The sequence below is a fragment of the Ranitomeya variabilis genome, chromosome 7, assembly GCF_051348905.1.
Source record: "Ranitomeya variabilis isolate aRanVar5 chromosome 7, aRanVar5.hap1, whole genome shotgun sequence".
NCBI lineage: Eukaryota > Metazoa > Chordata > Amphibia > Anura > Dendrobatidae > Ranitomeya > Ranitomeya variabilis.
Genome location: NC_135238.1, coordinates 78,295,717 through 78,323,565, shown reverse-complemented (window position 1 = coordinate 78,323,565; position 27,849 = coordinate 78,295,717). Strand labels below are relative to the sequence as shown.

Sequence of the window (27,849 nt, the reverse complement as noted above, 5' to 3'; positions counted from 1 at the left end):
TCGCTGGATCGTTGTGTGTGACAGCGATCCAGCGATGCGTTCGCTTGTAACCAGGGTAAACATCGGGTTACTAAGCGCAGGGCCGCGCTTAGTAACCCGATGTTTACCCTGGTTACCAGCGTAAAAGTAAAAAAAAAACAAACAGTACATACTTACATTCCGATGTCTGTCCCCCGGCGTTCTGCTTCTCTGCACTGTGAGCGCCTGCTGGCCGGAAAGCGAGCACAGCGGTGACGTCACCGCTGTGCTTTCCGGCTGGCACAGACACAGTGGAGAGAAGCAGAACGCCGGGGGACAGACACCGGAATGTGAGTATGTACGTTTTTTGTTTTTTTTTACTTTTACGCTGGTAACCACGGTAAACATCGGGTTACTAAGCGCGGCCCTTCGCTTAGTAACCCGATGTTTACCCTGGTTACCCGGGGCCTTCGGCATTGTTGGTCGCTGGAGAGCTGACTGTGTGACAGCTCCCCAGCGACCACACAACCACTTACCAACGATCACGGCCAGGTCGTATCGCTGGTCGTGATCGTTGGTAAATCGTTATGTGAGACGGTACCCTAAGAGGATTCTGTCAATAAAACCACAGCCAGAAAATGTCACAGGGAAGATCATTTACATATTCCAGGACAGAAGGGGACAAATTAAAGGGGTATTCCCATAAAAAAGGTAATTTTAATCAACAGATCTTTGAATAATAATAATAATTTCCACAATTGGATGTGTTAAAATAAAATGTTCCTGTGCTGAGATAATCTTATAAATGTGCCCCTGCTGTGTACTGTGTAATGTCTGTGTCTTAGGGTACCTTCTCACTATACGATTTACCAACGATCACGACCTGCGATACGACCTGGCCGTGATCGTTGGTAAGTCGTTGTGTGGTCGCTGGGGAGCTGTCACACAGACCGCTCTCCAGCGACCAACGATGCCGAGGTTCGCTGGTAACCAGGGTAAACATCGGGTTACTAAGCGCAGGGCCGCACTTAGTAACCCGATGTTTACCGTGGTTACCAGCGTAAAAGTAAAAAAAAAAAAAACGTACATACTCACCATCTGATGTCCGTCAGGTCCCTTGCCGTCTGCTTCCTGCTCTGACTGAGATCCGGACGTACAGTGAGAGCAGAGCGCAGCGGTGACGTCACCGCTGTGATCTGCTCTCACTTTCCGGCCGGCAGTCAGTCAGAGCGGGAAGCAGACGGCAAGGGACCTGACGGACATCAGATGGTGAGTATGTACGGTTTGTTTTTTTTTACTTTTACTCTGGTAACCACGGTAAACATCGGGTTACTAAGCGCAGCCCTGCGCTTAGTAACCCGATGTTTACCCTGGTTACCAGCGAACGCATCGCTGGATCGCTGTCACACACAACGATCCAGCGATGACAGCGGGAGATCCAGCGACGAAAGAAAGTTTCAAACGATCTGCTACAACGTACGATTCTCAGCAGGGTCCCTGATCGCTGCTGCGTGTCAGACACTGCGAGATCGTAACTATATCGCTAGAACGTCACGAATCGTGCCGTCGTAGCGATGAAAATGCCACTGTGTGACAGTACCCTTACCGTACAGGAACATGGTCTGATCATACCACAGCTCCTGGACAGGGGAGGAAGAAAAAGAGTATACAGACAGGACAGCACGGGATAACAATGGATTCATTCTTCCAGGTAACAGGCAGAGAAATGTTTTGCCTCACAAAAAGCAGCAGAAACAATTCAATGATGTAATGACTACATACTCTCTTTTGCGCCCTCCCCTGCGCAGGAGCTGTGGTATGATCAGACCATATTTCTGCATGGTCAGACACAACCATTACACAGCAGGGGAACATTTATAAGATTATCTCAGCACAGGAACATTTTTTTTTCTAACACACAGAATTGTTGAACTTATTTTTATGCCAAGATCTAGTCATTAAAATGTACTTTGCTTGAGGGAAAACCCTTTTAAACCTTCCCAACATGTGTCGTATATGTACGGCACCGTGGGAGCTGAGTTTCCACGAACCGCCGTACATATACTTCTTAATTATTGAGTGGGCTCACGCTGACACCAAATGTGGGTGTCAGCTCTATATGAGAGATGACACCCTGCAGCAATGCCTATGATCAGTGCTAGCACTCTGGTGCCACTGTTAAAAGTGACAGCGACATCATTGGGTATGACAGAGGGAGGGAGCTCCCTCTCTGCGCCGATCGGCACAACGTGATTATGAGCGCACTGTGCCGACGGTCTCCATGGTGAGCCCAGGCTGAAAAATGGCCGCAGTTCACCCAGGGAAGGAGGCCCGTAAGAGCGGGAGGTGACACGCCTCCTCCCTGCCTGCAATGCACAGATCTAATGCCCTGCAATGCAAAAGCATTGCAGAGTATTAGATCAGCTATCAGGACAGGGAAAGTTGATATCCTATTCTGGGACAATGTAAAAAAATATATACATATATATATACACACAGTACAGACTAAAAGTTTGGACACACCTTCTCATTTAAAGATTGTTCTGTATTTTCATGACTATGAAAATTGTAAATTCACACTGAAGGCATCAAAACTATGAATTAACACATGTGGAATTATATACTTAACAAAAAGTGTTAAACAACTGAAATTATGTCTTATATTCTAGATTCTTCAAAGTAGCCACCTTTTGCTTTGATGACTTTGCACACTCTTGGCATTCTCTTGATGAGCTTCAAGAGGTAGTCACTGGGAATGGTCTTCCAACAATCTTGAAGGAGTTCCCAGAGATGCTTAGCACTTGTTGGCCCTTTTCCCTTCACTCTGCAGTCCAGCTCACCCCAAACCATCTCGATTGGGTTCAGGTCTGGTGACTGTGGAGACCAGGTCATCTGGCGTAGCACCCCATCACTCTCCCTCTTTGTCAAATAGTCCTTACACAGCCTGGAGGTATGTTTGGGGTCATTGTCCTGTTGAAAAATAAGTGATGGTCCAACTAAACGCAAACCGGATGGAATAGCATGCCGCTGCAAGATGCTGTGGTAGCCATGCTGGTTCAGTGTGCCTTCAATTTTGAGACATAAGACATATAAGAAATATAAGACATATTTTAAGTTGTTTCACACTTTTTTGTTAAGTATATAATTCCACATGTGTTAATTCATAGTTTTGATGCCTTCAGTGTGAATTTACAATTTTCATAGTCATGAAAATACAGAAAAATCTTTAATTGAGAGGGTGTGTCCAAACTTTTGGTCTGCACTGTGTGTGTATATATACACACACACACACATATATATATATATATATATATATATATATATATATATATATATATATATATTCAATAAATATATTTATGTAAAAATAAAAAAGGTCCCAACCTGACCAAAAAAACTGTTCCACTAGTTAACCCCTTCAGTGACCACAGTAAAAATAAAAAACGAGGCTAAAAACAATGCTTCACATATTGCCCAACAAAAAGTGGAATAAAACGCAATTAAAAAGATGAATGTAAAAAAAAATGGTATCTCTGAAAATGTCAACTTGTCCCGCAGAATACAAGCCACCATACAGCTCCATCAGCGGAAAAATAAAAAAGCTATAGCTTTCAGTATAAAGCGATGCAAAAAATTATTTTTTTCTGTAACAGTTTTTATTGTGTAAAAGAGGCAAAACATAAAAAAACTATATAAATGTGGTATCGCTGTAATCGTTCTGACCTGAAGAATAAAGCTGCCTTAACGATTTTACCACAAGCAGAACAGCATAAAAAAAGATTCCTGAATTGCTGATTTTTGCGTAATTTTGACTCCCAAAAATCGAAAATAAATGTCATATGCTTAAAAATAGTACTAACAGAAAGGTCACCTCATCCCTCAAAAAACAAGCACTCACACAACTCTGTTGGCATAAATATGGACGAATTATAGCTCTCTAAATAAGGGGATGCATAAATGTATTTCTATGCAGCACCAAGCTCCGATCCCGAGTGCCAGCGGCAGTGCCGGGTATTGATGCACGAGTTTTTCGCATTGCACATGCAAGTGTGACCCCGGCCTTAGCGCCCGCATGTTTGCCATTTCAGTAGTGATGAGAGCCCGCCTAATTTACAGGTGCATCAGCTATGCACCACAATGTACCTGGGCACTACAACACACTGGTGACTACAACTTACTGGGCACTATAATGGCAGTTTGCAATTTTCGCTCAGCATCATCCACTATTGCTGGTTTTTGGAAAACACCCATGGAGTAAAAATCGTCACTACATCTGTAGATAAATTCCCATAGAGGTATAATTTCCAAACTGGGGTCACTTGCAGAGGGATTCTGCTCTTCTAGCACTTAGGGGCTCTGAATATGGAGTCTGCAAACTATTCTAGGAAAATCTGCACTCCAGGAGGCAAATATCACTCCGTCTTTCACAAGTCTCGCCGTGTAGCTAAGCAGTACTGTACAGCCACATATGGGGTATTTCTACATTCAGCAAAAATTGTGGGACAGATTTTGATGCCATTTTACCCATTACAGTGTGAATATGTAAAATTGGGGGCTTCTCTTATGAGCTTTGCACTGTGCCTCAAAAGTAGTTTTCCCCCACATATGGGGTATCGGCGTGCTCAGGAGAAATTGCACAACAAATTTTGTGGTCTGTTTTCTGCTGTTACTCTTGTGAAAATAAAAAGAAAATGGGTCTAGATTAAAATTTTGTGAAAAAAAGTTAAATGTTCATTTTTCTCTTCCACATTGCTTCAGTTCCTGTGAAGCACCTGAAGGGTTAATAAATTTCTTGAATGTGGTTTTGAGCACCTTGAGGGGTGCAGTTTTTAGAATAGTGTCAATCTTGGTTATTTTCTGTCATATAGTCCTCTCAAGGTCACTTCAAATGTGATGTGGTTCCTAAAAAAAATGGTTTTGAAAATGTTGTAAAAATGAGAAATCGCTGATCAACTTAGCTTTAACCCTTCCAACTTCCTAAGGCTAGGTTCTCATTGCGTTTTGGTGTTAGCGCTAACGGACAGCGTTGCACGGTGAAATTAACGCCGTGCAACGCGTCCGTTAGCGCTCCCATTGCCAGCAATGTTAACGCGCATTGCTAGTGCGTGCCATTTTCGGCACGCGCTAGCGATGTGCCGTTCTTTTGTAGCACGCCTCGGACGCTGCTTGCCGCGTCCGCGGCGCGCCCGAGGTCCGTTCCCCGCTCTGGCAGATCGGGGATCTGCGCTAGCGGGGACGTTTAACGCGACCCCGAAAAAGACATTGCGTTAGCGCAATCCGCTAGCGCTTAGCGCTGAAAGGATTGCCCTAACGCAATGAGAACCTAGCCTTACAACAAAAAAATTATGTTTCAAAAATTGTGCTGATGTAAAGTACATGTGTGGGAAAAGTTTTTTATTTAACTATTTTGTGCGACGTAACTCTCTGATTTAAGGGGCTAAAAATTAAAAGTTTTAAAATTGCAAAATTTTCAATTTTTTCCCCAAATAAAGGCAAGTCATATTGAATAGACTAGTCCTCCCCTGGATAGCAGACTAGTCCTCCCCTGGATAGCAGACCAGTCCTCAACTGGATACCAGACTAGTCCTCCCCTGGATAGCAGACTAGCCCTCCCCTGGATAGCAGACCAGTCCTCAACTGGATACCAGACTAGTCCTCCCCTGGATAGCAGACTAGTCCTCCCCTGGACAGCAGACTAGCCCTCCCCTGGACAGCAGACTAGCCCTCCCCTGGATAGCAGACTAGTCCTCCCTTGGATAGCAGACTAGTCCTCCCCTGGATAGCAGACTAGTCCTCCCCTGGATAGCAGACTAGTCCTCCCTTGGATAGCAGACTAGTCCTCCCCTGGATAGCAGACTAGTCCTCCCCTGGAACGCAGACTAGTCCTCCCCTGGAACGCAGACTAGTCCTCCCCTGGAACGCAGACTAGTCCTCCCCTGGAACGCAGACTAGTCCTCCCCTGGACAGCAGACTAGTCCTCCCCTGGATAGCAGACTAGTCCTCCCCTGGATAGCAGACCAGTCCTCAACTGGATACCAGACTAGTCCTCCCCTGGATAGCAGACTAGCCCTCCCCTGGATAGCAGACCAGTCCTCAACTGGATACCAGACTAGTCCTCCCCTGGATAGCAGACTAGTCCTCCCCTGGACAGCAGACTAGCCCTCCCCCGGACAGCAGACTAGCCCTCCCCTGGATAGCAGACTAGTCCTCCCTTGGATAGCAGACTAGTCCTCCCCTGGATAGCAGACTAGTCCTCCCCTGGATAGCAGACTAGTCCTCCCTTGGATAGCAGACTAGTCCTCCCCTGGATAGCAGACTAGTCCTCCCCTGGAACGCAGACTAGTCCTCCCCTGGAACGCAGACTAGTCCTCCCCTGGAACGCAGACTAGTCCTCCCCTGGAACGCAGACTAGTCCTCCCCTGGACAGCAGACTAGTCCTCCCCTGGATAGCAGACTAGTCCTCCCCTGGATCGCAGACTAGTCCTCCCCTGGACAGCAGACTAGTCCTCCCCTGGATAGCAGACCAGTCCTCCCCTGGATAGCAGACTAGTCCTCCCCTGGATAGCAGACTAGCCCTCCCCTGGATAGCAGACTAGTCCTCCCCTGGACAGCAGACTAGTCCTCCCCTGGACAGCAGACTAGTCCTCCCCTGGACAGCAGACTAGCCCTCCCCTGGATAGCAGACTAGTCCTCCCTGGATAGCAGACTAGTCCTCCCTGGATAGCAGACTAGTCCTCCCCTGGATAGCAGACCAGTCCTCGCCTGGATAGCAGACTAGTCCTCGCCTGGATAGCAGACTAGCCCTCCCCTGGACAGCAGACTAGTCCTCCCCTGGATAGAAGACTAGTCCTCCCCTGGATAGAAGACTAGTCCTCCTCTGGATAGCAGACTAGTCCTCCCCTGGATAGCTTTTTCCCAGCACCACTCCAGGTGATTGCCCAGTATCTCCTATGTTCACATGATGATGAGGGAGAGACCGGTCATTCACCTGCTGTAGTGCTGAGAAGAGCTGTCCAGGGGCAGCACCGGACCAGACTAATCACCGGCTATCGTACCCATCGGAATCTTCTAACTATATTTTCTCTGAAATCTCAGAGTTTGATCAGAGAGTCAGCATAGTGTGATCCAATTTTCTAGAGTGTGGAGAAGATGGAAAAAAATTTCATGTTCTCCATTCTGTCAGCCCATGAAAATTGGACCACACTTGAATGTCATCTGACTGGCATGACTGAGTGCAATCCGATTTATGGATGCCAATCGTGCATACCATTACTTTTTTTTTTATGAAAAAAGATCAGACATATGCACAGCCCCATAGAATAAAACTGGTCCATTTGCAATCTGACGTTTCTGTTGGATTGCACTCAGACCGAAAATATGGTTGTCTGCACGAGCCCTTAGGAGAAGTCATTAATATCAGATCGGTGGTGGTCTGACACCTGGAACCTCCACAGGCCAGATGTCACCAGGTTTTAAGTCTGAACACCGCAGTGGCCTGGTACTGCAGCTCAGCGCCTATTGAAGTGAACACTCAGCATCTGACATAAGCATCCTCACTCACGCTAATAAAAAATAATAAACAGAATTATTTACAACTCTGCGATGGAGGAGGGCACGCGATGGAGGAGGGCATACCATGAGGAGGGCATGCGATGATGGAGGGCACGCGATGAGGAGGGCACGCGATGAGGAGGGCACGCGATGAGGAGGGCACGCGATGAGGAGGGCACGCGATGAGGAGGGCACGCGATGAGGAGGGCATGCAATGGAGGAGGGCATGACAGAACTGCTGCACAGCTGATCTTTCCTCTTTTCTGCACTAGTTTTGTCACGTTTTGACATATTTCTGACTGTCCAGTTGCTAGGGACACACTGCCTAATAACCACAGTAGCCCTCTAGCTGGCCAGAATCCTCTACAATACAACCCATGGTGGTCTCTGCCAGGACCCCCAGTCACCTGGCTGCTGAAGCCACTGCCTGGATGGACACCATCACTTCACAGCAGGATCTGATTGGTAAATAGCACGTCTATATTTTATAACAATCGCTTCTCTCTGCCAAATTTTATTCTGGAAAACCCCTTTAATTATTTTAAACAGTTGCCAGTACACACAGGATTATACACGAATGTTACTTTATTGTAAAACATGAATGTTACAAAAAATACGAAGATCACACTATAAACTTGTGTCACCACAAAGTGTAAAGATGAAGAGTTCTTCACCAAAGTGAAACTGAAATTGTCTGAGCAATGATAAAGCCTGCTCATATGGTGCACAGTGAGGAGCATGTAATCCACATACAAGAAGAGGAAATATTCAGCCCATATGGTAAATAATGGTGCAGACCATGAGCACACACCAGGCCCCACGCACAGGTATGCAGCACGTGTGCAGGGGCTGCACATTACACACACAGACTCAGATCTGGAAACAGCGAAAAGTTCTGAAATGCAACTTCCCTGAGACAATTGTATACGGAGGGTGCAGGCTGAGCACCGGGACCACCACCAGCGGGAACACAGAGGGGTAGACATGGCTGCTAGTCATCAGCGAAGATACTCGTTACTCAAGATTTCCAGAGCACGCTTGGGTGACCTCCGAGTAACGAGTATATTCGCTCATCACTAATGGCTATGTAACATTCACAGCAACATGCCCAACAATCACAAGGTGACAACTGTCCATATAACCTGCGCTGACTGCAGGCAGGAACTGGAACCACGACAACGGCACAAAGCCTGACTGTCTGTACTGTGCCATATACTGTATACACAGACACATAGGAGAGAACAGAGGCTTATGGCCACTTCTACCTGACTTGTAATGGTTGGGTATCGCTACCTAATGACTGTCGGCCAGTGGGGGCAATGTCACCCAGGCTCATTCATGCTCCCCTATGTCAATCACAATGATATAACGTAATTTGTGATTTAAATCAGGCGCTCAGTTGTAACTCCGCAGTGTGTGTACATTTAGCCTGTGTTGTCTAACTGTATATGTGCGTAGATACATAGAGTATATGTGTCATATATATACACGTGTATGCATATGTGCGCATGTATATGTATAAATATGGTATACATGTCTATGTATGCATGTGTTCAGTGTATGTATACTTTAGTATATTGTATATTTGTGTATGTCTATATGTATGTGTGAGTATACACCACCAGTATATGCAGTGTACATTATATATGTATTTATATGGTGAGTATATATCATATATATATTTATATAACTGGTCCAAATAACTAAAGCAATTGTTACCATCCACCTCTCGTGTCTCCCCTTTTCCTCATAGTTTGTAAGCTTGCGAGCAGGGCCCTCAGTCCTCCTGGTATCTATTTTGAACTGTGATTTCTGTTATGCTGTAATGTCTATTGTCTGTACAAGTCCCCTCTATAAGTTGTAAAGCACTGCGGAATATGTTGGCGCTATATAAATAAAAATTATTATTATTATATTATATGTGGAGTGAATGTCTATGTACATATGTGAGTATACACCAGTATAGACAGTGTATTGTATATTATATGTATATGTGCTATGTATGCGTACATATGAGCATACACCAGTATACAGCAGTATAAGCGCGTACATTATGTGTCTACATATGAGGACACACCAGTATACAGCAGTATAAGGGCTGTCCCACACGTCCAGATAATTCCGGTACCGGAATAAATCGGTACCGGAGTTATCCGTGTCCGTGTGCCTGGGAACTCACGGAGGCCATACGTGCGGCACACGTGTGCCGCCCGTATGGCGAGTGGGTACCACACGGAGCGTGTGGTACCCACTCTGCATGGTGCTGAAGCTGCGATTCATATCTTCCCTGCAGCAGCGTTTGCTGCAGAGAAAATATGAAGAATAGTGTTTAAAATAAAGATCCATGTTTCCGCCGCCCCCCCACCCCCTGTGCGCCCCCCCCCCCCCGCTGGTCAGAAAATACTTACCCGCTCCTTCGCGGCTTCCTGGTCCGGCCGCGGCTTCTCCTGCATGCGGTCACGTGGGGCCGATTATTTACAGTCATGAATATGTGGCTCCACCTCCCATAGGGGCGGAGCCGACTATTCATGATTGTAAATGATCGGCCCCACGTGACCGCATACAGTAGGAGGCGCGGCCAGACCAGGAAGGAGCGAGGGAGCGGATAAGTAATTTCTGACCAGCGGGGGGGCGCACAGGGGGTGGGGGGGCGGCGGACACATGGATCTTTATTTTTAACACTATTCTTCATATTTTCTCTACAGCAAACGCTGCTGCAGGGAAGATATGAATACCGGCTTCAGCACCATGTGGGGGGGACAGCGCTTACTGTAGCGCTGTCTCCTGCACGCACACGGACCCCAGACGGAGAATGTCCGTGTGAGGTCCGTGTTTTACGCGGACCCATTGACTCTATTGGGTCCGTGTAAAACGTGCGCTCCCACGAACACTGACATGTCTCCGTGTTTGGCACACGGAGACACGGTCCGCAAAAAATCAATGACATCTGAACAGATGCATTGATTTTTATGGGTCTACGTGTGTCAGTGTCTCCGGTACGTGAGGAAACTGTCACCTCACGTACCGGAGCCACTGACGTGTGAAACCGGCCTAAGCGCGTACATTATGTCTACATATGAGGACACACCAGTATACAGCAGTATAAGCGGCCACATTATGTGTATATATGACACACCAGTATACACCAGCATAAGCAGCGTACATTATAAGTGTACGTACAGTGGTGTGTATATGACATGTGAGGACACCCCAGTACACACCAGTATAAGCAGCATAGATTATATGTGTATATATGAGGAGACACCAGTATAAGCAGTGTACAATATGTGTACATATGAGGACACACCAGTATACAGCAGTATAAGCAGCGTACATTATATGTGTACATGTGAAGACACACCAATATACAGCAGTATAAGCAGCGTACATTATATGTGAGGACACACCAGTATACACCAGTATAAGCAGCGTACATTATATGTGAGGATACACCAGTATAAGCAGCGTACATTATATGTGTACATGTGAGGACACACCAATATACAGCAGTATAAGCAGCGTACATTATATGTGAGGACACACCAGTATCAGCGCGTACATTATATGTGTACATGTGAGGACACACCAGTATACACCAGTATAAGCAGCATACATTATATGTGTATATGTGAGGACACCCCAGTATACAGCAGTATAAGCAGCATACATTATATGTGTACATGTGAGGACACACCAGTATACGCAGTATAAGCAGCGTACATTATATGTGAGGACACCCCAGTATACCCCAGTATAAGCAGCGTACATTATGTGAGGACACCCCAGTATACAGCAGTATAAGCAGCGTACATTATATGTGACCCCAGTATACAGCAGTATAAGCAGCGTACATTATATGTGTACATGTGAGGACACCCCAGTATACAGCAGTATAAGCAGCATACATTATATGTGTACATGTGAGGACACACCAGTATACAGCAGTATAAGCAGCGTACATTATATGTGTACATGTGAGGACACCCCAGTATACAGCAGTATAAGCAGCATACATTATATGTGTACATGTGAGGACACCCCAGTATACAGCAGTATAAGCAGCGTACATTATGTGAGGACACCCCAGTATACCCCAGTATAAGCAGCGTACATTATATGTGAGGACACCCCAGTATACAGCAGTATAAGCAGCGTACATTATATGTGTACATGTGAGGACACCCCAGTATACAGCAGTATAAGCAGCATACATTATATGTGTACATGTGAGGACACCCCAGTATACAGCAGTATAAGCAGCGTACATTATATGTGAGGACACCCCAGTATACAGCAGTATAAGCAGCGTACATTATATGTGAGGACACCCCAGTATACAGCAGTATAAGCAGCGTACACTATATGTGACCCCAGTAGACACCAGTATCAGCGCGTACACTGCCATTTCCCGTCCCGTCTCCCGTGTTATGCCCCCGCTCCTCTCCTCAGTGCTGTCACTCACCAGTCACAGGGTCGTCCTCATCCTCCGGCAGGACAGACAGCGGCTCCGGGCTCCGCAGTGTAATCCCGGCAGTGTGTAATCCCCGCAGTGTGTACGGCGCTGACTGTCAGTCCCGGTCCCGGGCTCCCGGCGCTGGTAACTTTCTGCCGTGCACACAGTGTGGGGCGCAGGGACTCCCTCCACATCCACCTATCAGCGCCGGCAGCCGGGACTCGGACACGGGGCGGAGCCTCATAAATGTCACATTGTTACAGCAGCCTAACCAGTTCAGCGTGTCTGCGCTCCGACAGTGTGTGCTGGCGCCAGCAGGGGGCGGCAGACAGGCGAAAACTTCCCAAACTTTCCAGAGCAACTTTCCAGCCTGTAGTCACCGTAGTGGCCCCGAGGGTGACATGAGCGCTTGGCGTGGGACTGCCTGCTGCTACCAAACCGGCGGGGACACTATCACTCGGCCCCGCATAAGCTGCTCCTACACTATTGATTGAGCTCCTCAATTTTTCTTTCGATTATTGAAAATATAAGTGTAGGCCTCGCTGCTGTAAGTGACACACCAGGGCACCACATCACTGTGTGAGGGCCCCTGTGGGCTGTCATTACTGTGGGGGACGACGGGTAGAGAACGCCTCCTACCGACACGAGGTGGACGCACTTTGAAAATAAAAAATAGCTGAATGTCTGCGGTCGCCCGGCATCTTCGTGTGGCCCCAGACGTTCCGCACAGTGATAGCCGGGGCGATGTCAGTCACTGACACTGTGCCCGCCTCTCTGTACTGTGCCCCCTCTCTCTGTACTTACTGTGCCCCCTCTCTGTACTGTGCCCCCCTCTCTGTACTGTGCCCCCTCTCTCTGTACTGTGCCCCCCTCTATACTGTGCCCCCCTCTCTGTACTGTGCCCCCTCTCTCTGTACTTACTGTGCCCCCTCTCTGTACTGTGCCCCCCTCTCTGTACTGTGCCCCCTCTCTCTGTACTGTGCCCCCCTCTATACTGTGCCCCCCTCTCTGTACTGTGCCCCCTCTCTCTGTACTTACTGTGCCCCCTCTCTGTACTGTGCCCCCCTCTCTGTACTGTGCCCCCCTCTATACTGTGCCCCCCTCTCTGTACTGTGCCCCCTCTCTATACTGTGCACCCCTCTCTGTACTGTGCCCCTCTCTCTGTACTGTGCCCCCCTCTATACTGTGCCCCCCCTCTCTGTACTGTGCCCTGTTGTGAACTCTGTGTTCAGGCTCCCTCTTGTGGTCACTGGTGGTATGGTGTGACTTTTGCTTTGGGCTCCCCCTGGTGGCTTTGTCTGTTATCCTGCTGGTCTCTGGCTAGGGTTGAGCGAAACGGGTCGGCAATTTTCAGAAGTCGCCGACTTTTGGCAAAGTCGGGTTTCATGAAACCCGACCCCTGTGTGGGGTCGGCCATGAAGTCGGCGATCTTCTGAATCTGGAATCGGAATTCCGATACCGATTCCCGATATGTTTAAGATATCGGGAATTGGTATCGGAATTCAGATTTAAGTGTAAAATAAAGAATTAAAATAAAAAATATCGCCATACTTACCATCTGATGCGCCCTGGTACTAAGCGGGAACCTTCCTTCCTTAGAATCAGCCTTCCAGGACCTTGCGGTGGCGTCGCGGTGACGTCGCGGCTTGTGATTGGTCGCGCGGCCGCCCATGTGACCGCTCGCGCGACCAATCAAAAGCCGCGACGTCACCGTGACGTCACCGAAGGTCCTGGAAGGGCTGATTCTTAGGAAGGAAGGCTGCCGGAAAGAAGCAGGGCGCGTCCGAGGGTGAGTATATACCTAATAGGAATGTACTCACCCTCGGCTTCTTTCCGGCAGCCTTCCTTCCTAAGAATCAGCCCTTCCAGGACCTTCGGTGACGTCACGGTGACGTCGCGGCTTTTGATTGGTCGCGCGAGCGGTCACATGGGCGGCCGCGTGACCAATCACAAGCCGCGACGTCACCGCGACGCCACCGCAAGGTCCTGGAAGGCTGATTCTAAGGAAGGAAGGTTCCCGCTTAGTACCAGGGCGCATCAGATGGTAAGTATGGCGATATTTTTTATTTTAATTCTTTATTTTACACTTAAATATGGATCCCAGGGCCTGAAGGAGAGTTTCCGCTCCTTCAGACCCTGGGAACCATTGGAAACCCAATGCACTGCATTGGGTTTCGAGTTTCGGCCGACCCCGACCCCGACTTTTTTATAGGATCGCCCGATTTCACTCAACCCGACTTTTGAAAAAGTCGCATTTCGTGAAACCCGACCCGATCCTATAAATGTAAAGGTCGCTCAACCCTATCTCTGGCTATCAGCTGGTTCGTTATCCTCTGGGAGGTTCCTATATAGCTCTGTTTTACTTCCACTTGTTGCCGGCTGTCGATGTAATCAGTGCTACTCAGATTCCTTCTGATTACCTTGCTCCCAGTCCATCCAGGATAAGCTAAGTTTTGTTTGCTCATTTTTTGATCAGCAGTGTTTATCATGTTTTCTGTTCCAGCTTGCTAAAATGTAATTCCCTCGCTTGCTGGTTGCTCTAGTGGGCTGAGTTTCTCCCCACACACCGTTAGTTGGTGTGTGGGTTCTTGAAATCTCAGGATGGATATTTTGTAAGGGTTTTTTATTGATCGCATAGACCCCTGCTCTATTTTCTGCTTTCTAGTACTAGTGGGCCTCTTTTGCTGAATCTGATTTCATCCCTATGTATGTGCCTTCTTCTTACTTCACCGTTAATATTTGTTGGGGGCTTCTATATCTTTGGGGATTATTTCTCTGGAGGCAAGCGAGGTCTTTCTTTCTCTTTAGGGGTAGCTAGTTCCTCAGGCTGGCTCGAGACGTCTAGGAATTTTTTAGGCACGTTCACCGGCTACCTCTAGTTGTTTTGGATAGGTTCAGATTTGCGATCAGTCCAGTTACCATCTCCCTAGAGCTCGTCCTTAGTTTAATCACTTGCTGATCTATTTGTGATCCTCAGCCACTAGGGATCATAACAGTGCCCCCTCTCGGTACTGTGCACCCCTCTCTGTACTGTGCCCCTCTGTACTGTGCTCCCCTCTCTCTGTACTGTGCACCCCTCCCTATACTGTGCACCCCACTCTGGACTGTGCCCCCCCTCTCTCTGTACTGTGCCCCCTCTCTCTGTACTGCACACCCCTCTCTGTACTGTGCCCCCTCTCTACACTGTGCACCCCTCTCTGTACTGTGCCCCCCTCTCTCTGTGCTGTGCACCCCTCTCTGTACTGTGCAACCCTCTCTATACTGTGCAACCCTCTCTTTACTGTGCCGCCCCTCTGTACTGTGCCCCGCTCTGTCTGTACTGTGCACCCCTCTGTACTGTGCCCCCCTCTCTGTACTGTGCCCCCCTCTCTATACTGTGCACCCCTCTCTGTACTGTGCCCCCCTCTCTGTACTGTGCCCCCCTCTCTCTGTACTGTGCACCCCTCTCTGTACTGTGCACCCCTCTATACTGTGCCCCCCCCTCTCTGTACTGTGCCCCCCCCTCTCTGTACTGTGCCCCCTCTCTGTACTGTGCACCCCTCTCTGTACTGTGCCCCTCTGTACTGTGCTCCCCTCTCTGAACTGTGCACCCCTCTCTGTACTGTGCCCCCTCTCTGTACTGTGCCCCCTCTCTCTGTACTGTGCCCCCCTCTATACTGTGCCCCCCCTCTCTGTACTGTGCCCCCTCTCTGTACTGTGCACCCCTCTTTGTACTGTGCCCCTCTGTACTGTGCTCCCCTCTCTGAACTGTGCACCCCTCTCTGTACTGTGCCCCCTCTCTGTACTGTGCCCCCTCTCTCTGTACTGTGCCCCCCTCTCTGTACTGTGCCCCCTCTCTCTGTACTGTGCCCCCCTCTCTCTGTACTGTGCCCCCTCTGTACTGTGCACCCCTCTCTGTACTGTGCCCCCTCTCTTTGTACTGTGCCCCCCTCTCTCTGTACTGTGCACCCCTCTCTGTACTGTGCCCCCTCTCTGTACTGTGCACCCCTCTCCGTACTGTGCCCCCTCTCTGTACTGTGCCCCCCTCTCTCTGTACTGTGCCCCCCTCTCTCTGTACTGTACACCCCTCTCTATACTGTGCACCCCTCTCTGTACTGTGCCCCCTCTCTCAGTACTGTGCCCCCCTCTCTCTGTACTGTGCCCCCTCTCTATACTGTGCACCCCTCTCTGTACTGTGCACCCCTCTCTGTACTGTGCACCCCTCTCTCTGTACTGTGCCCCCTCTCTCTGTACTGTGCCCCCCTCTCTGTACTGTGCACCCCTCTCTATACTGTGCACCCCTCTCTGTACTGTGCCCCCCTATCTGTACTGTGCACCCCTCTATACTGTGCACCCCTCTCTGTACTGTGCCCCCCCCTCTCTGTACTGCGCACCCCTCTCTGTACTGTGCCCCCTCTCTATACTGTGCACCCCTCTCTGTACTGTGCCCCCTCTCTGTACTGTGCCCCCTCTCTGTACTGTGCCCTCTCTCTGTACTGTGCCCCCCTCACTCTGTACTGTGCCCCCCTCTCTCTGTACTGTGCCCCCTCTCTATACTGTGCAACCCTCTCTTTACTGTGCTGCCCCCCTCTGTACTGTGCACCCCTCTGAACTGTGCCCCCTCTCTATACTGTGCACCCCTCTCTGTCCTGTGCCCCCCTCTCTGTACTGTGCCCCCCTCTGTCTGCACTGTGCACCCCTCTGTACTGTGCCCCCTCTCTATACTGTGCACCCCTCTCTGTCCTGTGCCCCCTCTCTGTACTGTGCCCCCCTCTCTGTACTGTGCCCCCTCTCTGTACTGTGCCCTCTCTGTACTGTGCCCCCCTCTCTGTACTGTGCACCTCTCTCTATACTGTGCACCCCTCTCTGTACTGTGCCCCCCTCTCTGTACTGTGCACCCCTCTCTATACTGTGCACCCCTCTCTATACTGTGCACCCCTCTCTGTACTGTGCCCCCCTCTCTGTACTGTGCCCCCTCTCTCTGTACTGCGCACCCCTCTCTGTACTGTGCCCCCTCTCTATACTGTGCACCCCTCTCTGTACTGTGCCCCCTCTCTGTACTGTGCCCCCCTCTCTCTTTACTGTGCCGCCCCTCTCTGTACTGTGCCCCCTCTCTATACTGTGCAACCCTCTCTTTACTGTGCCGCCCCTCTCTGTACTGTGCCCCCCTCTGTCTGTACTGTGCACCCCTCTGTACTGTGCCACCTCTCTGTTCTGTGCCCCCCCTCTCTGTCCTGTGCCCCCCTCTCTGTCCTGTGCCCCCCTCTCTGTACTGTGCACCCCTCTCTGTACTGTGCCCCCTCTCTATACTGTGCACCCCTCTCTGTACTGTGCCCCCTCTCTCTAAACTGTGCACCCCTCTCTGTACTGTGCCCCCTCTCTGTACTGTGCCCCCTCTCTCTGTACTGTGCCCCCCTCTCTCTGTACTGTGCCCCCTCTGTACTGTGCACCCCTCTCTGTACTGTGCCCCCTCTCTTTGTACTGTGCCCCCCTCTCTCTGTACTGTGCACCCCTCTCTGTACTGTGCCCCCTCTCTCTGTACTGTGTACCCTTCTCTGTACTGTGCCCCTCTCTCTGTACTGTGCCCCCTCTCTCTGTACTGTGCACCCCTCTCTATACTGTGCACCCCTCTCTGTACTGTGCCCCCTCTCTCGGTACTGTGCCCCCTCTGTACTGTGCCCCCCTCTCTATACTGTGCACCCCTCTCTGTACTGTGCACCCCTCTGTACTGTGCCCCCTCTCTCTGTACTGTGCCCCCCTCTCTGGACTGTGCACTCCTCTCTGTACTGTGCTCCCTCTCTCTGTACTGTGCCCCCCTCTCTCTGTACTGTGCACCCCTCTCTATACTGTGCACCCCTCTCTGTACTGTGCCCCCTCTCTCAGTACTGTGCCCCCCTCTCTGTACTGTGCCCCCTCTCTATACTGTGCACCCCTCTCTGTACTGTGCCCCCTCTCTCTGTACTGTGCCCCCTCTCTCTGTACTGTGCCCCCTCTCTGTACTGTGCCCCTTCTCTCTGTACTGTGCCCCCCTCTCTGTACTGTGCACCCCTCTCTATACTGTGCACCCCCTCTCTGTACTGTGCCCCCTCTCTCAGTACTGTGCCCCCCTCTCTCAGTACTGTGCCCCCTCTCTCTACTGTGCCCCCTCTCTGTACTGTGCACCCCTCTCTCTGTACTGTGCCCCCCTCTCTGTACTGTGCCCCCTCTCTCTGTAATGTGCCCCCTCTCTCTGTACTGTGCACCCCTCTCTATACTGTGCACCCCTCTCTGTACTGTGCCCTCTTTCTCAGTACTGTGCCCCCCCTCTCTCTCTACTGTGCCCCCTCTCTATACTGTGCACCCCTCTCTGTACTGTGCACTCCTCTCTGTACTGTGCACCCTTCTCTGTACTGTGCCCCCTCTCTGTACTGTGCCCCCTCTCTCTGTACTGTGCCCCCTCTCTGTATTGTGCCCCCTCTCTCTGTACTGTGCCCCCCTCTGTACTGTGCACCCCTCTCTGTACTGTGCCCCCTCTCTCTGTACTGTGCCCCCCTCTCTCTGTACTGTGCACCCCTCTCTATACTGTGCCCCCTCTCTCTATACTGTGCACCCCTGTCTATACTGTGCACCCCTCTCTGTACTCTGCACCCCTCTCTGTACTCTGCACCCCTCTCTGTACTGTGCCCCCTCTCTCTGTATTGTGCCCCCTCTCTGTACTGTGCCCCCCTCTCTTTACTGTGCCCCCCTCTCTCTGTACAATGCCCCCTCTCTCTGTACTGTGCCCCCTTCTCTGTAATGTCCACCTTTCTCTTTACTGAGCCCCCTCCCTGTACTGTGCACCCCTCTCTGTACTATGCCCCCTCTCTGTACTGTGCACCCCTCTCTGTACTGTGCCCCCTCTCTGTACTGTGCCCCCCTCACTCTGTACTGTGCCCCCCTCTCTCTGTACTGTGCACCCCTCTCTGTACTGTGCACCCCTCTCTCTGTACTGTGTCCCCTCTCTCTGTACTGTGCACCACTCTCTGTTCTGAGCCCCCTCTCTATACTGAGCCCCCTCTCTGTACTGTGCACCCCTTTCTGTACTATGCCCCCTCTCTGTACTGTGCACCCCTCTCTGTACTGTGCCCCCTCTCTGTACTGTGCCCCCTCTCTGTACTGTGCCCCCCTCTCTCTGTACTGTGCCCCCCTCTCTGTACTGTGCACCCCTCTCTGTACTTTGCACCTCTCTGTACTGTGCCCCCCTCTCTGTACTGTGCACCCCTCTCTGTACTGTGCCCCCTCTCTCTGTACTGTGCCCCCCTCTCTGTACTGTGCACCCCTCTCTATACTGTGCACCCCTCTCTGTACTGTGCCCCCTCTCTCTTTATTGTTCCCCCTCTCTCTGTACTGTGCACCCCTCTCTGTACCTTGCCCCCTCTCTCTGTACTGTGCACCCCTCTGTGTATTGTGCCCCTCTCTCTGTACTGTGCCCCCTCTCTGTACTGTGCCCCCTCTCTGTACTGTGCCCCCCTCTCTGTACTGTGCCCCCTCTCTGTACTGTGCCCCCTCTCTGTACTGTGCACCCCTCTCTGTACTGTGCACCCCTCTCTCTGTACTGTGCACCCCTCTCTCTGTACTGTGCCCCCTCTCTCTGTACTGTGTCCCCTCTCTGTACTGTGCACCCCTCTCTGTACTGTGCACCTTTCTCTGTACTGTGCCCCCTCTCTGTACTGTGCCCCCTCTCTCTGTACTGTGCACCCCTCTCTGTACTGTGCACCCCTCTCTCTGTACTGTGCCCCCTCTCTCTGTACTGTGCCCCCTCTCTCTGTACTGTGCACCCCTCTCTGTACTGTGCCCCCTCTCTGTACTGTGCCCCCCGCTCTCTGTACTGTGCACCCCTTTCTGTACTGTGCACCCCTCTCTGTACTGTGCACCCCTCTCTGTACTGTGCCCCCTCTCTGTACTGTGCACCCCTCTCTGTACTGTGCCCCCTCTCTGTACTGTGCACCCCTCTCTGTACTTTGCACCCCTCTCTGTACTTTGCACCCCTCTCTGTACTGTGCCCCCCTCTCTGTACTGTGCACCTCTCTGTACTGTGCCCCCTCTCTCTGTACTGTGCACCCCTCTCTTGTACTGTGCCCTCTCTGTACTGTGACCCCTCTCTGTACTGTGCACCCCTCTCTGTACTGTGCCCCCTCTCTCTGTACTGTGCCCCCTCTCTCCGTACCGTGCACCCCTCTCTGTACTGTGCCCCCTCTCTCTGTACTGTGCACCCCTCTCTGTACTGTGCACCCCTCTCTGTACTGTGCACCCCTCTCTCTGTATTGTGCACCCCTCTCTATACTGTGCACCCCTCTCTGTACTGTGCCCCCTCTCTCGGTACTGTGCCCCCTCTCTCTGTACTGTGCCCCCTCTATACTGTGCACCCCTCTTTGTACTGTGCACCCCTCTGTACTGTTCCCCCTCTCTCTGTACTGTGCCCCCCTCTCTGTACTGTGCCCCCCTCTCTGGACTGTGCACCCCTCTCTATACTGTGCACTCCTCTCTGTACTGTGCTCCCTCTCTCTGTACTGTGCCCCTCTCTCTCTGTACTGTGCACCCCTCTCTATACTGTGCACCCCTCTCTGTACTATGCCCCCTCTCTCAGTACTGTGCCCCCCTCTCTGTACTGTGCCCCCTCTCTATACTGTGCACCCCTCTCTGTACTGTGCACCCCTCTCTGTACTGTGCACCCCTCTCTGCACTGTGCCCCCTCTCTCTGTACTGTGCCCCCTCTCTGTACTGTGCCCCCTCTCTCTGTACTGTGCCCCCCTCTCTGTACTGTGCACCCCTCTCTATACTGTGCACCCCTCTCTGTACTGTGCCTCCTCTCTGTACTGTGCACCACTCTCTGTACTGTGCACCCCTCTCTGTACTGTGCCCCCTCTCTCTGTACTGTGTCCCCTCTCTGTACTGTGCACCCCTCTCTGTACTGTGCACCCCTCTCTGTACTGTGCCCCCTCTCTGTACTGTGCCCCCTCTCTCTGTACTGTGCACCCCTCTCTGTACTGTGCCTCCCTCTCTGTACTGTGCACCCCTCTCTGTACTGTGCCCCCTCTCTCTGTACTGTGCCCCCTCTCTCTGTACTGTGCACCCCTCTCTGTACTGTGCCCCCTCTCTGTACTGTGCCCCCTTCTCTCTGTACTGTGCACCCCTTTCTGTACTGTGCCCCCTCTCTGTACTGTGCACCCCTCTCTGTACTGTGCCCCCTCTCTGTACTGTGCACCCCTCTCTGTACTTTGCACCTCTCTGTACTGTGCCCCCCTCTCTGTACTGTGCACCCCTCTGTACTGTGCCCCCTCTCTGTACTGTGCACCCCTCTCTGTACTGTGCCCTCTCTCTCTGTACTGTGACCCCTCTCTGTACTGTGCACCCCTCTCTGTACTGTGCCCCCTCTCTCTGTACTGTGCCCCCTCTCTCCGTACTGTGCACCCCTCTCTGTACTGTGCCCCTCTCTCTACTGTGCCCCCTCTCTCTACTGTGCACCCCTCCCTGTACTGTGCCCCCCGGTCAGCGCTCCCTCCCTGAACTCAATTGTATTTGTGTCTGTCAGATGTCAATGTTCCTCTCCTGTTCAACCGGGATCTCCAGCTAAACACAGGCTACTTCCGGCCTGCACCTCATTGGAGAAGGCGCACATAGAGGACGTTGGCTGGCTCCGTGCTGAGACTTCAGGGGGGCATAAAATGAGGGGCTGTTAAGATGGGGAGGGTAAAATGAGGGGGGAGGAGGGCTGTGATGATGAAGGGAATAAAATGAGCGGCTGTTCAGATGGGGAGGGTAAAATGAGGGGCTGTGCATATTAGGGGGAATAAACTGATGGGTTGTGCTGATGGGGGGAATAAACTGAGGGGCTGTTCTGATGGGGGAATAAAATGGGCTGTGCAGATGGGATTAAGTTGAAGGACTGTGCAGAGGGGGGGAATAAAATGAGGGGCTGTGCAGATGAGGGGAATAAAATGAGGGGCTAGGCAGACTGAAATAAAATGGGATAGGCAGATGGGGAATAAAATGAGGGGCAGTGCATATGGTGAATAAACGGAGGGGCTGTGTAAATGAGAGGATCTGACGGGCTGTGCAGATCGGAATAAGCTGAGGGGCTGTGCAGATGGGGAAATAAGCTGAGGGACTGCAGATGGGGAGAATAAACTGACTGGCTGTGCAGAGGAGGAGTAAAATGAGGGGAAATAAAATATGTTGCTGTGACGAGGGTCATGAAATGAGAGTCAGTGTGCTGGGGGGCATGAAATGAGAGGCTGTAAAGGTGACAGCAAAGTATATGAGACGTTGTGGTGACCATACTGGATAGGAAGTTGTGGTGAATATCATACTGTGTGGGGTGTTTGTGGACCATAATATTGTATGGGGTTTTGGGGGCCCATCATAGTATACATGGGGACTGTTTTGGACACCATACTATTTATGGGGGTCTGTGGTGGACATCATACTATATATGGGGGGCTGTGGTGGTGACCATACTATATTTTGGGAGGTTGTGGATATCATACCGTATGGTCGGCTGTGATGACCATCATGCTGTGTATGGTGACAGTGTGAGGAGTGATTACCGGTTGAAGAGGGCAGCGTGGTGGTCAGTATGGGGGCATAGTGTGAAAAGGGGCACAAAATGGAGATGGAAAGGGGACAGTGTGAAATAGAGATACAATATGGAGAGGGGTTAGCATGGTGGGGGACAGTGTGGAGATACAGCAAGTTTAATGACAAATTAGAGAGGTGACAGCCATGGTATAGGCCATGGTTCATAAGGGCGGATGGTGTGGTGGTTATAGCTGATAATGGTAGACATTATGGAGACCCTATACAATAGGAGGCTTATTTAGGGTTATAACATGGACAGATATTTTTATGCAATGTGTTCAGATGTCCAGCAAAAGACTGGAGAAGAGCAAGGTCTGCAGAGAACAGATGTGGATATGAAAAATCATAAAGGCATCTAGACAAGATGGAGATGAACAGAAAGAGACAACTGTAAGATGTAATCTATAAGGTACCTGGTTGTAAATGTTTATTTGTGATACTGACTAATTCTCATCAATACTGTGGTTTCTGTATGGTTCACAGTCTGATGATTGCTACTAACAACTCCCAGTATCTCCTTACCATTGTTAAGAACATACTGGGAGTTGTAGGACTAATTGTTGTACTAAGCTTGGTTCTTCTAATCAAGTACTCTTAATTCTGGTCATGTATTCATGTACTTCAGGTGATTCTGGTGTCGTATTCATGTACTGATGGAGGTTCTAGTGAGGTACTAATTTACTGTTAATGGTTCTGGTGACGTAGTCAAGTATTGATTGTATGTCTGTTGATGTATTCATGTACTGAAGATGGATCTAGTGATGCATTCATGTACTAATGGTGGTTCTGTGTCATGTCGGACGCTGTTCACACTAGGGCGTCCGACAGACAGTGGTAATTCCTCATTCATCCACTATATGCTCAGTGGCGCCGGTTAGATTTGATCCAGATTATCCGGGGTTAATCTGGCTGGTACTCGGGTTGAAGGCTGAGTCACGCCCACTGCCTTTAAATAGTTTTGCTGGGCTTTGGGCTTCGCCGATTATAGCTTGTGTCTTGTGCCTGGTGATCTCGGTTCGGAGTGGTGTTCTTGGAGTGGAAATATTGTATCTGGTGGTGTATTATCCTTTGTCATATTTCTCCTTCCTATATTTGTGTCTTGTTTTGCCCTGTGCACATTATAGTGTATTCCTGTGTGTATGCGGCGTGTTGCGTTTTTAGTTTTCCCTGTCTGTGCTTTCTGTAGGGGTTGGTGTGAGGTCTTATCACTGGGTGGTGGGTGGAGGTTTCAGCTTAGTTCTGAAGCAGGAATCAGGGAGAGGCCTGGCGGCCCAGACATGCACACCATCAGTGTAAACTCTGGGAGAGGGACAGACAGGGTTTCCCTAGCCTGAGGGATATTGCAGGGGCCCGGGTAATCAGTTGTAGTCTACCCAGTATCCCCGTGACATTCTGATGACGTATTCATGTACTGATGGTGGTTCTGGTGATGTAGTTATTTACTGATGGTGGTTCTGGTGCCATATTAATGTAGTACTGATGGCTATGGTGCTCTAATTATGTACTGATAATGATTTTGGCTTTGTATTCATGTGCTGATGATGGTTCTGGTGATGACTATATCACCAAAATCATCATCACTACATGAATACAGCACTAGAACAACCATCACTACATGAATATGTCACCAGAATACTTCACCAGAACCACCATTAGTTTTGTGCAAGCTCTATTTGTCGCATGACGGACTCAAAAACCATAAGACGTATTCCCTTATTTATAATGGTTATGTGTTTATTTTCCATTAGGGTATTTTCCAAATGCTGGACACCTTAATTGAAATTAAACAGCCCCATTTATAGTTACGCTTTATTAGTTTCCATAATTATCCTTGGGTTCTACATTTAAAATATAGGACGTCAGGGATGAATATCACTATATTTCCCCTGTATTGTGTAAGACAGGGGTGGGGAGTCTCCGGCTCGCGGGCCACATGCTGCCCGCGGTGACTTTTCATGGGGCCCTCAGCAGGTCCCCGGAGTCTGTAATGCTTGTGCGGCAGCCGTATCCTGCCAGCTGCCGGCTCTTTATCCCCCAAGTGCATGCAGCTTTCATTACAGAACGCTGCCTGCACATGAATGATGATGTCATGGGGGCCGGCGGGGTTAGCACTGGGTGGGCGGGGTTAGCGCCCAATGCTCTCCCGAAAGAGGAGCTGCTGCCAGAGAGTCCAGAGCATTCTCTGTGCCGGCAGCTCAGTGCCTGTCTGCTGGTGATTTCTGTGCCTGGTGATTTCTGCTGGGGATCTATGCCCCACAGCTATGTGCCCCCTGTGATCTCTGTGCCCCCCCAGCTATGTGTCCCAATATTATCTCTGCCACCCAGCTATATGCTCCACCTGTGATCTCTGTGCCTCCCAGCTATGGGCCCCCATGTGATCTCTGTGCCCCATCTGATCTCTGTGGCCCCAGCTTTGTGCCCCCCTTGTGATCTGTGTCCCATAGCTATATGTCCCCCCTGTGATTTCTGTGCCCCCAGCTATGAGCCCCGTGATCTCTGTTCCCCCTGTGATCTCTCTGCCCCATCTATATGCTCCCCTGTGATTTATGTGCCCACTAGCTATATGCCCTCCTGTGATCTCTGTGCCCCTCAGCTATATGCACCCCTGTGATTTATGTGCCCATCAGGTATATGCCCCCTGTGATCTCTGTACCCAACTATATGCCCCCCTGTGATTTGTGTGCCCACCAGCTATATGCCCCCTTGTGATCTCTGTGCCCCCAGCTATATGCCCCCCTGTGATCTATGTGACTCACAGCTATATGCCCCCCTGTGATCTATGTGCCCCCCTGTGATCAATAGCTCCCCTGCTATGTACCCCCTGTGATATTTGTGCTCCCATGTGATCTCTGTACCCCTTCTGATCTCTGTCCCCTCCAGCTATGTGCCCCTCCATGATCTCTGTGCCCTCCAGCTATGTCCCTCCTGTGATTTCTGTACCCCCCGTGATCTTCGTGCCACCCCCGGTGATCTCTGTGCCCCCCTGTGATCTTTGTGCTCCCCCCGTGATCTTTGTGCCACTCACCTGGTGATCTCTGTGTCCCCCCGGTGACCTATGTGCCTCCCCTACCTGTCCCCCCCAGTGTTGTATATCCCCCTCCCCAAGTGCTGTATATCCCCCCCAGGGCTGTATGTGCCCCAAGTGAGATGTATATTCCCCAGTGCTGCATTTGCCCCAGAAGTGCTGTATATCCCACTGAGTACTGTATATCGCCCCCAGTGCTGTATATCCCCACACCTGTGATGTATATAGCCCCCAGTGCTGTATATAGCCCCCAGTAATGTATGTGACCCCACCAGTGATGTATATTCCCTCAGGGACAAATATATACCCCCAGTGCTGTCTGTGCTTCCTAGTGATGTATATAGCCCCTCAGTGATGTCTATTCCCCCCCAGCCTCCCCGGTGATGAATATGTCCCAGCATCTCTTGTTATGTCTATGCCCCCCAGCCTCTCCTGTAATATATATGACCCCAGAGTCTCCTGTGATGCATATACAGCAGTGTCAATATTTCTTATGTTAGGTATGTACAGCAGTCCCAGCATCTCCTGTGTGATGTATATACAGCTGTCTCCGCATCCTCTATGTGATATACAGTGCCTTGCGAAAGTATTCGGCTCCCTGGAACCTTTCAACCTTTTCCCACATATCATGCTTCAAACATAAAGATACCAAATGTAAATTTTTGGTGAAGAATCAACAACAAGTGGAACACAATTGTGAAGTTGAACTAAATTTATTGGTTATTTTAAATTTTTGTGGAAATTCGAAAAGTGGGGCGTGCAATATTATTTGGCCCCTTTAACCCCTTTCTGTCATTGGACGTACTATTCCGTCCATGTGGGGTGGGCCCTACTTCCCAAGGACGGAATAGTACGTCCAGCGCGATCAGCCGCGCTCACGGGGGGAGCTGACATCTGGCGCTATGTGCCAGGAGCGGTCACGGACCGCCCCCAGCACATTAACCCCCGGCACACCGCGATCAAACATGATCGCGGTGTGCCGGCGGTACAGGGAAGCATCGCGCAGGGAGGGGGCTCCCTGCGGGCTTCCCTGAGACCCCCGCAGCAACGCGATGTGATCGTGTTGCTCCGAGGGTCTCCTACCTCCTTCCTTGCTGCAGGTCCCGGATCCAAGATGGCCGCGGCATCCGGGTCCTGCAGGGAGGGAGGTGGCTTACCGAGTGCCTGCTCAGAGCAGGCGCTTGGCAAGCCTGCAGTGCTCTGTCAGATCGGTGATCTGACAGAGTGCTGTGCAACCTGTCAGATCACCGATCTGTGATGTCCCCCCCTGGGACAAAGTAAATAAGTTAAAAAAAAAATGTCCACATGTGTAAAAAAAAAATTAAAAAAAAAATCCTAAATAAAGAAAAAAATATATATATTATTCCCATAAATACATTTCTTTATCTAAATTAAAAAAAACAAACAATAAAAGTACACATATTTAGTATCGCCGCGTCCGTAACGACCCAACCTATAAAACTGTCCCACTAGTTAACCCCTTCAGTAAACACCGTAAGAAAAAAAAAAAGAAAAACGAGGCAAAAAACAACGCTTTATTATCATACCGCCGAATAAAAAGTGGAATAAAACGTGATCAAAAAGACAGATATAAATAACCATGGTACCGCTGAAAGCGTAATTTTGTCCCGCAAAAAAAGAGCTGCCATACAGCATCATCAGCAAAAAAATTAAAAAGTTATAGTCCTCAGAATAAAGCGATGCCAAAATAATTATTTTTTCTATAAAATAGTTTTTATCGTATAAAAGCGCCAAAACATAAAAAAATGATATAAATGAGATATCGCTGTAATTGTACTGACCCGAAGAATAAAACTGCTTTATCAATTTTACCAAACGCGGAACGGTATAAACGCCTCCCCCAAAAGAAATTCATGAATAGCTGGTTTTTGGTCATTCTGCCTCACAAAAATCGGAATAAAAAGCGATCAAAAAATGTCACGTGCCCGAAAATGTTACCAATAAAAACGTCAACTCGTCCCGCAAAAAACAAGACCTCACATGACTCTGTGGTCTCAAATATGGAAAAATTATAGCTCTCAAAATGTGGTAACGCAAAAAATATTTTTTGCAATAAAAAGCGTCTTTCAGTGTGTGACGGCTGTCAATCATAAAAATCCGCTAAAAAACCCGCTATAAAAGTAAATCAAACCCCCCTTCATCACCCCCTTAGTTAGGGAAAAATTAAAAGATTTAAAAAACGTATTTATTTCCATTTTCCCATTAGGGCTAGGGTTAGGATTAGGGCTAGGGCTAGGGTTAGGGCTAGGGTTAGGGCTAGGGTTGG

General features: G+C 49.9%; 1 protein-coding gene across 2 annotated transcripts in view; it reads right to left on the bottom strand.

The window, feature by feature from the left end:
- RHBDF1 (rhomboid 5 homolog 1) overlaps positions 1 to 27,849 on the bottom strand; it is a 270,222-nt gene that overhangs the window by 209,121 nt on the left and 33,252 nt on the right. The window contains exon 1 of one of the 2 annotated variants that reach the window (XM_077275323.1): positions 11,972 to 12,175. The exons of the other annotated variant lie outside the window; for it this stretch is intronic. The gene's annotated coding sequence lies outside the window, so the exon portion shown is untranslated. Of the gene's footprint in view, positions 1 to 11,971; positions 12,176 to 27,849 lie in introns of those variants that run through there. 2 annotated transcript variants of the gene reach the window in all.